This window comes from Canis aureus, chromosome 5 (genome assembly GCF_053574225.1).
Source record: "Canis aureus isolate CA01 chromosome 5, VMU_Caureus_v.1.0, whole genome shotgun sequence".
NCBI lineage: Eukaryota > Metazoa > Chordata > Mammalia > Carnivora > Canidae > Canis > Canis aureus.
Window position 1 is genome coordinate 47,541,925 of NC_135615.1, and position 14,039 is coordinate 47,555,963.

The following is a 14,039-nucleotide window of genomic DNA, read 5'->3' on the forward strand; positions in this document are numbered from 1 at the left end:
GCCCTCACTTCAGATTATTCAGTAGATACTGAATAAAATACACCAGAAGTTATAAACCAAGATGAGATAATGTGGGTTCCAGTCTTTGTTACAGTTATCCTCTGAAAATCAATTAACTTTTATATTTCTTCTTAAGACAAATGGAGCACTCTCTGCTTGGATCTCTACATAGTAAAATACCCTTTGCTAAGGCATTTTATAAATATGATATACTCCGGGATCCCTGGGTGGCGCAGCGGTTTGGCGCCTGCCTTTGGCCCAGGGCGCGATCCTGGAGACCCGGGATCGAATCCCACGTCGGGCTCCCGGTGCATGGAGCCTGCTTCTCCCTCTGCCTGTGTCTCTGCCTCTCTCTCTCTCTGTGACTATCATAAATAAATAAAAATTAAATAAATAAATAAATAAATATGATATACTCCACAATTGCTAAATTCTAGTCACAAGTACTATTTCAGATGGTGAGGATAAAAACAGGGAAAATGACCTTCACAGAACAGAACAAAATGAAATTGTGTTTGTAGAGGCCTCATACCAGGATTTTTAATCCCAGGTCTTAACCATACAGCTTTATCAAGCAGATTTAAGTTAATATTATCATCAACACAGTTTTCTAGAAGATAAAATCTGGAAATAATATGTAATATCCAAGTTAAGGGAAAAACACATGTGCCTTTCTGGTGTTTCACTTTACTTTAGTAACCCAATTTACTGAAGAAAGGTTTCTACAAATACTATTTGTCTACATCAAATTCAATTTCACTCTAGATTCCACTGCTACAATTAGCAGCATGATGAACTGGAATAACACTTGAATCCCAGCAGTAGTATTTAAGAATAGTTAAGAAAGCAGTATTGAGACAATGATCATTTCTGATAAAGGAAATTCTCAAGAGAAAAACCCAAATGCTAATCCAAAATACCTAAGTTGTTCTTATAACTGGCAAAACAATTAGAGTTAAATATAAAAAACCCAACTGTTTAAAATAGAATAATACTGACTGAAAAGATAATGCACATTTAAAAAAATAAGATCCTTCACCATATTCCAGAGCCTATAATAAATCTAGGGCACAGCTGAATACCATAAAAGATGCAAAATTCTCCAAACACCACAAGCTGCTGCTATTTCCAAAAGATGAAAGTCCTGAGAAACAGAACGCCATTGTGAACCTACTTATTTGGAGTAGAACAACCCCCATGGCCTTCCTAAAAGACTCAGTAACTATGCTACACTTCCCCTTCCCTGAATCTCTGTCAAAGGACAGCTGGACAGATTCCTGAAAATGTTCTGGAATTCATCTATAATAATCACACCTCAGAGAAATACCTGAGATAGAAACTCTTCCTCTCCTCTGTGTTCTTCCAGTTCACTATCCTCACATTGCTCTGTGATTTCTCTCCCCTGTCCAAACCCCCACTCTTGTTATTCCTAACATCTCCAATTTTTTCTAGAAATCTCTTTCCATGGTAAGCAGACTTCCATTCATCACAGGTACCCCTGCATGCTGCCTTCCTTCAAACTTGGTCTTCACTGAGGATGTCCCTTCCCTGCAAGGCAACCAGGGAAGGGGAGGCTGCTCTTGTTCTTGGTGCCCTGTGCCCCCTCCCTGAGATGGTTTTGTGCTCTCCCAGTTATTCACATTAACTTACTAATTGTTACTCCTCCGCTCCCTTGTGAAGCCCTCTTTTGGCATCCATGCCAATCAACTCTGCTTCATCAATGACTTTTGCTAGTCTCCCTGGTCACTATGTACCATTTTTTGAAAAGCGTCCACCATTTTAGCACCTGGACATCTTGAGTCTTTATGCTTGACCTCAGTGTCCACATGGAAGAATCACCCCATGGTTAAATCTCTCAATTCCTCTACTATTTCTTTCCCACTACAACACCCTCTTCCCTAGCATCCCTCTGCATCATGAAAACATCTTATATGACCCTCAACACTCAAATCATAACATAAAACATGTTGTCCAACAAATATAACTTCCTATTCTTTCAACCTGTTCAGTTATTCTAATCTTGCCTGTTTGCCATCACAGAGGCCCCTAGAGACCTTGAACTCTTTCTATATCTGTATCTTCTTATTTCCATATCTAGTGTAGTTGCCGCAATACATTCACTCTCTCACAAATACCTTCAATTCGTTTTCCCTATTTTTCTTATTCCGTATTCTCACTTTCCAGTTTTGGATCAAATAACTGTTTGCCTTGTTGGTGCTTATACCTTGGATGCTCAGCATTACTAGAGAATATTCCAACACATGTTGGTTACAAGAAAAAGTAATGGTAATGATTATCGACTGTGCCTTCAATATGATCCACAGCTCTAAATGATCTAACTGATGCTAAAATTTTAGTTACGGGGGGTACCTGGATGGCTCAGTGGCTGAGCATTTAGCTCAGGTCATGATCGTGGGGTCCTGGGATTGAGTCCCACATCACAGAGTGCCTGCTTCTCCCTCTTCCTATGTGTCTCTGTCTCTCTGTGTGTGACTCTCATGAATCAATAATTTTTTAAAAAATCTTTAAAAAAGTATTAAGAAATAAATTTTTAGTTACTGGGATACAAACACTGCTTCCTCTTGTTCCAAGATTGTGTCCCTATTATTCTCCATGCTGAGAACCATCTCCTTTTAGGTCCCAGGTAGTGTCAGTTCCTCACAAGCCTGCTCCCCAAAGATACCCTATATTATTCTGCATGTCCTCGGTTATATTCGTACTTTACATCTAACAAATAGGATTGCAGTTGCCTGTTTTCTTGTTTGTATGCCCTACTAGTTCTAAACTCTATGACAGAAGAGACTATATTGAAGAGACTATATTGGTCTTGTTGAGCTTTCCATCTCCAGTTCATAGATCAGTATATAGCAAATAAGAGAAACCAGCTATTTATTAGATAAATGTGTAAGTGAATATATAAATATGTGATCAATGCATGAGTGTGTAGATGATTATGTTCATCAATACAACTTGTAGTTATTCTTATATCTACAAAATTTAACTCAATTCTGTAAAATATGTGGGAATATAAAATAGTTGATTTGAATTAAATCATATTAGAGAATTAAAAATAGCCAAAGTCAAATGTTAACTGGGACAAAGAACAGTTAGTAGAGGAGGAAGGATGGAGAACACTGCTGAACACTCCCCCAAAAAAGAGGGAGAAGTTCCAGAAAGTCAGTTGTGAAATATAATATTTATGTATGCTAAAATGTATATTCTAAATTTTATTTATATATTGTAAATTATATATTTTAAATTATTTATATATACTAAAGTTTTGTTTTTTTTTTTTTCCGGAAAAATGCACAACTTTCCTGTTAAAAGCTGTACGTCTCTTTCTCTCTGGCTACATTGGCGATTCTCCAGTTAGTTCAATACTTTAAAGGCTGCAGCAGCATGCAAAAGAATTTCATTTCACTGTTTTTTGTTTTTTTAAAAAAAAAGTTAAGAAAGGTCTCCAGGAGATGATGAGTTTTATTGTCTTGTCTGGATAGAGGTTTGATTTGCTCTCGAATGTTCCAGGGTGGAGAAACTAGGAGAAAGCACAGGATGCAGAGGTCTATTTGGTGTAATTTTCTCCCTCGTTCTCATCTTCACCATCAATGGAGAGAGCAGCATACTTGCTTGCAGAACTGAACTTGGAAGCTGGATTTTCTTCAGGTTTCTTTGGCTCAGGCGCAGATCGGGAGTCTTAATCCTTTTTGCCGTCTTTCCTATCCGGCTCCTTCCAGTGGTCTTTGTTCCCTCCGTCTCCTGGACCACGGCTGGAGTTCCCACTGTGGCCTTTTGGGACACTCACCCCATCTACTTTGTTTTCATCTGCTTGAGTGGAGATGCCTCTCCTTGCTGGTCCTTCCTCCGGGGCTGAGCCGGGACTGCTTTCTCTCCACCACTCGTGGGGGACTTTTGCTCTGTGTCCGAGCTCTGAGATCGGGCAGGAGGGTTAGAACTTCGCTTCACCCAAGCATTCTCCTTTGGTGGAGGGGCTGGCATTACCTTCAGAGGCTGTTCAGATTTGGGTGGCTTAGAAGTTGGAGAGTGACAGTCTTCCTCCTTATTCGGTGTTTTATTTTCTAGAGACTTCTCACTCTCTCTCTCCTTCATGCATCCTGGTCTGACTTACTTCTGCCAGTTGTGGCCGAGGTTCCAGTCTGTGATGACTCACTTCCTGTCCTGGACCGTTCCCGTTCCTGAGTCTCTTCACTTCGCCAGCTTGGGTGTCTCTCTCGAGGCCGTCGCTCTAGTTTTGGCTCATCCAGCTGGTGCTGCAGCTTCTCCTGCTCCTTCTGCAGCCGCTCTTCTACTTCTCACTCTCTAGCAGCTGTGTCAACAGGCTTTGCCCCTCCAAAGATAGAGGCCGCTCGACGAGACTGGGAGGTGCTAGCGGAGGAATCATCTTCCTTAGGAGTACTCCGAGGCTTTAGATTCAGTTTGGGTCTTTGGGGGGGGACCTCTATCATCACGCCTATAGTCATCCCGAGAGTAATCATCTCTGGAGCTCCAGGACCGATTGTCTCGCCTGTCGTATCTGTCTTCATAGCGGTCCCCGCCTCCTCTGTAGTCGTCATCCCTTCGGTACCCACTACCAAATGCTCTTCTGCCACTGCCTATCCTGGAATCGTAGCCTCTGTCATAGTCTCGGCTGCCTCGGTCATTATAGCGATCCCGGCCTCCGTATCGGTCCATATCTCGGCGTGGACCATCACGATACCCATCCCGATATCCATCACGGTATCAGTCTGAATCGTAACGGTCTCGATCCTTGTCTCCAAAGCTATCATCACCTCTCCTAGGTGGGTAGTCATCGAAGCTGTCTGTGGCAGGACGCGCCCTCCAGTCTCTATCTGTTTTGTCAGAATCCCGATTTCTATCTCGGCCAAAAGAACGATCACCCCTATCTTTATCCTGTGCTTGATCAGCAACGTCCACTCGAATTCTCCTGTTACCTAGAGACTCTTCGTTGAGGCTCAGGGCACTGAGCAAAGAATCCAGGTCCTCAAACTCAGCGTAACCAAAACCTTTCCACCTCTCTGGATTGCTGGGTTCACGTGGTAAACACACTGCACTGATATTTAATCCTCTAAAGAATTCCTTAATGGAATCTTCTGTGACATCATAGGGCAGGTTCCCTAGAAAAGCAGTATAGGGTGGCGATTTTGGAAGACGGCTCCGGTCGATATTGGGTTCCCGAGCAGCCCGTGGAGCAGTGGGCAGGATGGAACGGTCAATCGGAGGTGCTCTATACACGTCATCGTCATTACTGTGCCAAGTGGTTGAAACATCTCCTTCCAGGCCGTCTGTTTCATCAGCCCAGCTGACTGGTTTGGGGACATAGGTGCTTCCTCCCCCAGTCCCTCCACCCTCAGCCAGAAAGTCTGTTAGGGAGATAGTGTTCCCCTTCTTCTTCTTCTTTTTTCTGAGGCCGCCATGTTGGGAGAGGGAGAGAGAACGCAAAGGACCCGGATGAGGCGATCACGTCTTTACTAAAGTTCTTAATTTCCATGCAAAGTTTCCACATAACAAGGGGTTTGTGTATGTATGTGTGTGTTTATTATGACATTTAGTATTAGTTGCAATTTTCTTAGGAATCACATTGTTGTAAGAGTCAGAATACCCTGAGACAGAACCTTTCTGGAAATGTGGGCAAAGGTCTTACCTTTTCCAGACTCAAAGCTACCAACTGTAATTTAAGTGATGCCAATCCATTAAAGCCAATATATCATCCAGATAGATGATATAAATGACATCAAACAGCTTAACAAAATGGCATGCGACTTTGACTGAATTCCAGAAATCTGGAATAGCTGTAAAAATGCCTGGCTCTATCTACTATCTTACAAGTAGACAGAAGATTCTAAACAAATGTGATAAATAGGTATGATAATTGATATGGAAGTCCCAAATTGTTAGAAAGAATTCTAACTAACTAGCCAGGATTTTCAGCAAAACCAAGCCAAACCAAAAGAAAGCAAACAACATTAGAAACATATAATTTTCATATAATCATAATTTTCATATATGAGAGAGAGATCATATAATTTTTCTATAGCTTCTTTTCTATATATAGTTTTATTTTCATGAAATCTCTTTGTCCTTTTATAGTGCTCATTTGTCAGGGGAAGGGAATTTTTTATATCTTTATCCTTTCCTAAATTTCAGCTTAACACATTTTTCTTATTCTGCATTTCTTAACGTCAATATTAAGTTTGAATCAGTGTTACATGAAAGCCACTCAGGGTGCTTTCACCTACTTTCTCATTCATGAACACAATACTGCAAGTCAGAACAACATGACTTTTAAAGAATTTTAAACTCCCCCTAAACATTTCAGTGATGAATAACTCTGGATTATGTAAAGACGGTCAAGCAGGGAGTGTTTAGGGGAAACAACCTATCTGAGAAGCTGAAAATTATGATTCCTAGACAAAAATAAAGTGCTTTATTCAGCTCTACACTCTGCAGGTCATAGTACCATGGTCTTCAATCAACTTTTAATAGGAAAATAAATGTTTCACTGGGCTCATTTTGGGGATACATGGGATTCCCAACCAATCTATACTATTAAACAAGTAAAGGTGGCATAAGAAAGGTTTGGAAGCAGGAACCACATGCTCTGATGTGGTAAATGCAAAGTCACCACTCTCTTTAGTGTTTTGTTTTGTTTTTTTTTTAAGATTTTATTTATTTATTCATGGGAGACACAGAGAGAGAGGCAGAGACACAGGCAGAGGGAGAAGCAGGTTCCATGCAGGGAGCCTGATGCGGGACTCGATCCCGGGACTCCAGGATCACGCTCTGGGTCGAAGGCAGGTGCTAAACTCCTGAGCCACCCAGGGATCCCAGTCTTTAGTGTTTTTAAGAACACAAGAGCCTGGTGACATAGAAACTTTGACTACAAAAGTAAATTCACCCCTGGAACGTGTTACTTTACTGACATACAGATATAGAGTAAAATACTGTGGGGTAGTAACAGTATATTTGAGGTATCCTTAATTAGAATGCCAGAAAGTACTACGAAAAATGAAAAGGCACCATAGTAGTCTGAAAAAGAAATTGGAGCTTGATAATTACCTTATTCTTTTATAAATTCAGGGCATGAAAAATATCGTAAAACATTCAGAGATTCTATGATGTGGGAGGAAAAACAGTGTCATTTAGCTATTTATTTTAGGTTAGATCCAAGAATTGCTACTCATTCTGAAAAAAAAAAAAAGATGTAACTTTTCAAGATACTATATATTAAAGATACAGTGTTCAGTCTGCGAGTCTAATTTTAATCTTGAAAATCACTAATTTCTTTTTTTTAAGATTTTATTTATTTATTTATTTATTTATTTATTTATTTATTTAAGAGAGAGTGAGTAAGCAAGAGAAAGAACATGAGTGGGGGGAGAGGCAAAGGGGAGGGAAAAGGAGACTACCCACACTGAGCAGAGAGCCAGGTTAAGGCTCAATCCTAGGACTCCAGGATCAATACCTGAGCAAAGGTATTGACTTAACCAACTGAGCCACCGAGGCACCAGAAAATCACCAATTTCAAAGAACCTATCAGATAAATCTCTCAAAAACTGAGCACATATCCAATATGAAGGCACAAGTCTTGTAGGTAGACTGTGAAATACAACCCTTTGGCTTCATAAATCCTTCGATCCAAAATATTCCAAATACAGAATGTTCACTGTTAATGCCTTCTTCATTTAAGACCAAATTTCAAAGATCAGGTACGTCTGCTTTAAGCTTCTGTTTTTTTTTTGTTTTTGTTTTTTTTTTAAGATTTTATTTATTTATTCATGAAAGAGAGAGAGAGAGAAAGGGAAGCCCAATATGGGACTCAATCTCAGGCCCCGGGATCAGGACCTGAGCCAAAGGCAGACACTCAACCACTGAGTCCCTCAGGCTCCCCAAGCTTCTATTTTTCTTACTTTTATTTTGTTTGGATTTTGACTCAGTAACAAAATATAGAAAATTACCTTTTTTATGTTCACTCTAATGTACTGTATGTACTCAAGAACACTAGATGATGGGTAGTTCCTCAGATAATCAATGTATAACTGGCATCCAAGACCAACTCGTCTGTGTATGGCACATAACTCATGGAAAGATTTCTAGAAGATCCTTGCAAAATGAAACCTTATTTGACTAAAGTAATCCTTCACCCTATGTTGGGGCATTTATTTCCAAGAATGAGCATTTCTTCCTTTAAATTCTGAAATTCTGGTCATTTTCTTCTTTTCATTTTTATTTTGGAACATAGTAATACACATGCACACGGTGTACTTCTCCAGACAAGTAATAAGACACCGGTAATGAGAAAGTGTTTCTAATATTCTCCACTCATGCATATCCCTGCATATACATCCATTCAGGGGTGTGTCAACATGTCACAAGGGGATAACTTGCTCCTTGGCTCTCATTTTATTATAGCTGATACAGCAGTGAAACACAGCTAGAGAGATTTAGCACTACCTGTCCTTACCAGCCCTCTGCTGCCTCAACTTCCTACCTGTGCACAGGGAGCAGTATCCACACGCGTGGCAGGCTAAACCCTCCTCAGAGCATCTGGGGGTACATGGACCAGCCAGAGACAGTAAGCCAGGAACAGAGGTACAGCCAGGGAAAGCTCCTAATTCCTCTTGAGTATTCTGGCCTGACAAATCTGTAGAAGTCATCAAGACTTGGTACAGAGATGTAACAAGGAAGAAGTAAAGAGGACCTCCACTCTCACCCAAACATAACTGAACAGTACTGGAAAACAGGGCAAGTCAGTGGACAAATACCAAGAACAAGACATAGACCTATGGTTTTCTTATTGGAAACTACAAATTCAACAACAACAAACATGATGTGTTCTAATACTTTCCCAAATAAGTGTAGTGGTAGTAGTAAGTGTTATTACATAATAAGTACTTAGAATGCTAAGTATTTTATCCTCGCAACAAACCCATTAAGTAGGTACTTCCATTATTCCTAGTTTGTCCTTGAAAAATTAGAAACCTAATTTTTTAGGTTTCTAATTTTAATTAATTTTCCCATGGTCACTGTGCTCATAAATGGTGAAGGCAAGAAGGATGCAAATTCAACCTGTCTGCCTCTTAACCACTTACTACTTTGCTGTGGGCCACCACAAACATACTGTCATTTCATTCTCAATGTTTCTTTGTCTGCCCGCTTAGTGCCTGGATGCCCCATTTGTCATCATTCAATATTCAAGGGATAACTGTCCTTGTCTCTAAGTAAAACTGTCCTGAAGGTTAAGTGTCATTCGTATTACCTGCTTTCCCTTTACCAAGCTGTGTCCATTTGCCCCTTCCATTTTTTTTCTCCACCCTACGCACTTCCCTCTTTTCCTGTTCACTGTTTTCCCCTTCATCTGCTTATTCTTTCTCCTTCCCCCCTTATTCCACTGTCATCTCGCTTATTCTCATTTCCTTGACCTCTCACTGTTACACTTTTCCCTACACACACACACTTATGCACACACATGCACTCATTTTAGAGGTCCTTACTATTACCACCATTATAAGCAAACAGAAAGTAAATATTGAAGCCATGGTCTGGGAGAAAATATTTATTTTACAATGCATATATCTAACAAATGACTTAGAGTATATGTCTAGAATATAGAAAGAGAGAGACAAACCATAGGAGACTCAATCATAGGAAACAAAATGAGGGTCACTGGAAGGGAGCGGGTGGGAGGATGGGGTAACTGGGTAATGAACATTAAGGAAAGCATGGAATTGAACACAAATAAAAAATAAATTTGTTATTAAAAAAATAATAATAAAAAAAGGAAAGCATGTGATGTAATGAGCACTGGGTATTATATAAGACCAATGAATCACTGACTCTACCTCTGAAACCAACAACAGGTTATATCTTAGTTAATTTAATTTAAATAAAATTTTAAAAATAGAATATATGCAGAATATATAAGTCAAAGGAAAACTGAATAAATTTTTAAATGGGCAAAGCATAAAATACCTATGTGTTCAATAAATATATTAGAAGGTAAATAATATCACTACTTACTCATCAGTGAAATATAAATTAAAACCATAGTGAGATACCACCACACATTCATCAGAATGGATAAAATGAGAGAGACAGAGAATATCAAGTGTTGGTGAGGATGCAGAGCAAATGGAACTCCCAAACATTGCTAGTGGAAGATTAAAATAGTATATCACTTTGAGAAAACAAAAATAAAAATGTTTACCTATGACTCAGAAATTCCACTCGTAGGAATACAAGAGAAATAACTGCATATGTCCACAAAAAGACTTAGATACAAAAGCACATAGCAATATTATTCACAATAGCTACATGCAAGAAACATCTCAAATGTCCATCAACAAGACAGCATGGAAAAATAAATCATGGTATACTCATAAAGTGGAACAGTGCACTACAATAAAAAAGAACAAACTATTGATACATACACCAACATGGATAAACATCAAAAAAACACTGCAAGTGAAAGGACAAGCCAAACGCAAAGATCACACTATACAAACCCATTTATATGATGTCCAAGAAGGGGCCAAACTAATACACTACTACATCGGTGTATAAATATATAAAAATTTATCAAGATGTATATTTAAGATTTGCATATTTTACTGCCTGTGAATAGTCTCTTAATAAAAAGTTTTTAAAAAGTAAATGGAGAGAAAACTATCTAGCAGAGAAATATGAAAAGCGATGACCTTCCAAATTACTTCTTTACCAAGGTCACAGCATCTCAAGCCCATTAAAAAGTGTCCCTCTTACTTCACTGAGAGTCAATATATAGCTGTGAAGCCTGTGACTGTACCCCATATGGAAAACTCATAGATACATTCAAGGTTTTCAGGATCTTAGGTCTGACAGTCCTGTTTTGTCATCCTTTAAAGTTATCTAAAGGTTGAGAAATCACAGCGCACACAAGCTAACACCTCAGGCATACCTAAAGAGAGTTTTTAAATGGCATACATTTGAATGTATTCATATTGCCTAGTACCCCCCTCCCCCCAAAAAAAAGTAGAATTGTGGAATTGTTCATTTAAAGAATCCCTCTTGAACTCAGTCCCTTGACCCAGGTACTTCATAGGGAAGCTAATAGCACCATCCCTAACACTCATCTCTTCAGGCCCAAGTTCCCTTCAGAAACGAGTTACTCTTGGGGCCACACTTTATCTTTCTAAAGAGGTGGCATAAGTCTCTAGACGCACTGTGTGATACCAGACAGAGCAGGTGTCTGGTGTGTTGATACACCAGAATTAAGAGTGCAAAATAATCATGTTAAGAAAGTAAGAAAAAGAGATCCAAAGGATATGGAAAGCCTCCTTTGCCATCAAAGATTTCCAGTTACCAATGTCTCAGTGTAGGTTGACAGTGGGACCTGGGGGGCATGCTCACTTTTAACAATGGGGAACTGAAACAACAGAGCCAAAATAGTCTCAATTCCTCATGAGCCCTTTCTGGGAAGATAGCTGGGGTTTTGATTAACTGAAATGACTACAGAATATAACCCCTAACTTTACCTTTTGCTTCCTTTCTAAAGCTTAGATATTCCAGAAAAGTATACACCTCATTTTTATATTTCTCAAACACTCAATTCACAAATAGTTTTTGCTTCAGAAGGTAATAACTATTCCTTTAATACATTCTTAGTTTATGTTTCTTATTGGTCACTCTTGTCCATGGATTCTCCTGGCTGCCTTCAGGCACAGATAACTTTTCCTGGTTTCACCTCTCTACAAGACATATTTTTTTTCTCCAAAATAATGAGTATTTTACAAATGGTAAGCACCATTTCACTTACACTTGATTCTTAGATTCTTACTAGGAAGGAAAGAAACTCTAAACCAGGAAGTACTACCATACAGACGATTCTGAACCTATAAGTTCTTTGGCATTTAGGGGCTAATTGTTTTTAGCAACACATTAAACTTTAATTGAGTTTGTCTTTTACCTGAGATTTTTAATTATACACATTGCCACATAGAGATATATTAGATATACTGCATCATATTCTTTTAATAGCAGATGATATAATATAAGGTTTGAATGAGAAACCATGGCCAGCCATCAATTTTTTTGAGATACCAAAGTTAATTGAATACATCGCAGGCTTAAGTTAGTTTAATTTTAATTATAAATAATCTTTTCTTATTCAAATGTAGAAAAAGCAGGACAATGATTCTAAGATAAACCTGATGTGCAGCAAAGAGTTAACATCAGGCCTGTGACTGTTATCTTTAGAAAAGCTGTAAAGGTGGGCCCTAGCTGGCATCTAGAAACTTGGATTCCAGGAGGGTACCCACCAGTCCCTAAATGGTAAAAGTGTTCACTGTGCCTAAACTGGTTCTGCCAAAAAATCTGGTTTATGCTGAATGACTGCTTTCCTTCTGGGAATCTGAAATTTAGCCACATGCTAGCTAGAGGGTGCCTCCAGTGACCAGCCTCCAGTAAAAATTCTGGGCACTGAGTCTGTTTTATATTTTGCGGGTTTTTTAAAATTGTGCCAAGAACATTTAGCACGAGATCTACCCTAGTGATAAATTTTTAAGCATGCAACACAGTATTGTCCACTATAGGCATAATGTTGGACAGTAGGTCTCTAGAAAGGATTCATTTTGCATAGTTCTAACTAAATACCCATTGAATAGCAATTTCCCATTTCCCGTACCCCAGCCCCTGGCAACCCAAATTACTTCTTTACCAAGTCTACTGTTTCTATGAGTTGCATTATTTTAGATTCCTCATGTAAGCACTGAGTCCTTCATAGGTTTCTCTGCCAGAAGGCTTATCTGGTGATACATTTCACATGTCCTGTCACAGCTCATTTCTAGAGGAATTAAGTGCATCCTGTTTGACTGAGAATAGAGACTCTCAGAAGCTTGTGTCTGGATTCCTCTCGATTTTGCCCCATGTGCCTTTTTCTTTGCTGATTTTGCTTTGTATTCTTTTGCTGTACTAAACCTCACCATGAATATGACTATTTCCTGAGTTCTGGAAGATCATCTAGCAAATTATGGAAACTAGGGATTGTCTTGGTGACCTCTGACACCCCTGATATCTGGGAATCCTGCCCTCTACACAGATGAACAGTAGTGGTGTTGATCCCAAAGAAAGGGGAAATCAGTTTTTTGAAACAGTGTTTTTCAAAGAATGTTCAGGTCAAGCTGCCATATAAAATTCCCAAATGCTTTAGTGTGTTTGATGAATAGGAATACACTCTTCTTTAGATATATAGTTCAACAAAAACTAAAACCAATACTCAAAACAACTAAACAAATATTTCTTCTTTCCATTACTTCAAAGTAAGAATTTGCTATATTCTTATCTAATAGTAATTTCTTTATACCTTTTAATAACACAGCCCCGTTGAGCTGATCTGTAAAAATTCAAACAACTAAATTCAATATCTTAAAGAACAGTTAATGGGAAAATTTCTCCTGATCACAACTTTTCTAACAACTTTTAGGAAAATCCAGAAGTATCTTCTCTAGACATGCCTTAAATTTGACAGAGAATGGGGGAAGAATCACACTTGTCACATAACAAATTGTTTTTTGTTCTTGTAATCTTAGCAAATGCTCTAGAGTGTTTCCAAGTATGGGCCACTGGCATCCTCCTTACTTTTCTATTCAAGCTTCTTAAAAATGCAGCTGAACAAAACAGCAAATAAGGGATGCGGCCATTATCCATACTTTCTTTCACAATTTTTTTTAACCTGGTGATGTTGCTTTTAAAGGGTAAAAACTTTACTGGTAAAGAGCAGAGAGAGAACAAAAACGTAAATACTCTGCAAAGTTGGAGATATAAATGTAATTGCATGATTAAGACGGTGACTATGTGTGATCCTTCCATATGTACTAATCCTAAATAAAACCACCTCACACTGGGATCTGAAACAGTATTCTGGTAAGTAACACCTTGAAATGCCAAAGGCCAAATTACTAGGCTCATGAATATAAGTGCATATTTCTTTTGATTCTAATTACAGGACAATCTATTCTTGATTTCAAATTGGCTTTGCATCAGTGAAC

At 38.8% G+C, this 14,039-nt stretch overlaps 1 protein-coding gene and 1 pseudogene across 11 annotated transcripts in view; both read right to left on the reverse strand.

Annotated features, from left to right (window-relative positions):
- Positions 1-14,039, reverse strand: part of PDE4D (phosphodiesterase 4D) — a 1,385,565-nt gene that overhangs the window by 908,735 nt on the left and 462,791 nt on the right. The window lies entirely within an intron of this gene.
- On the reverse strand, positions 3,422-5,475 carry LOC144314120 (eukaryotic translation initiation factor 4B pseudogene; annotated as a pseudogene).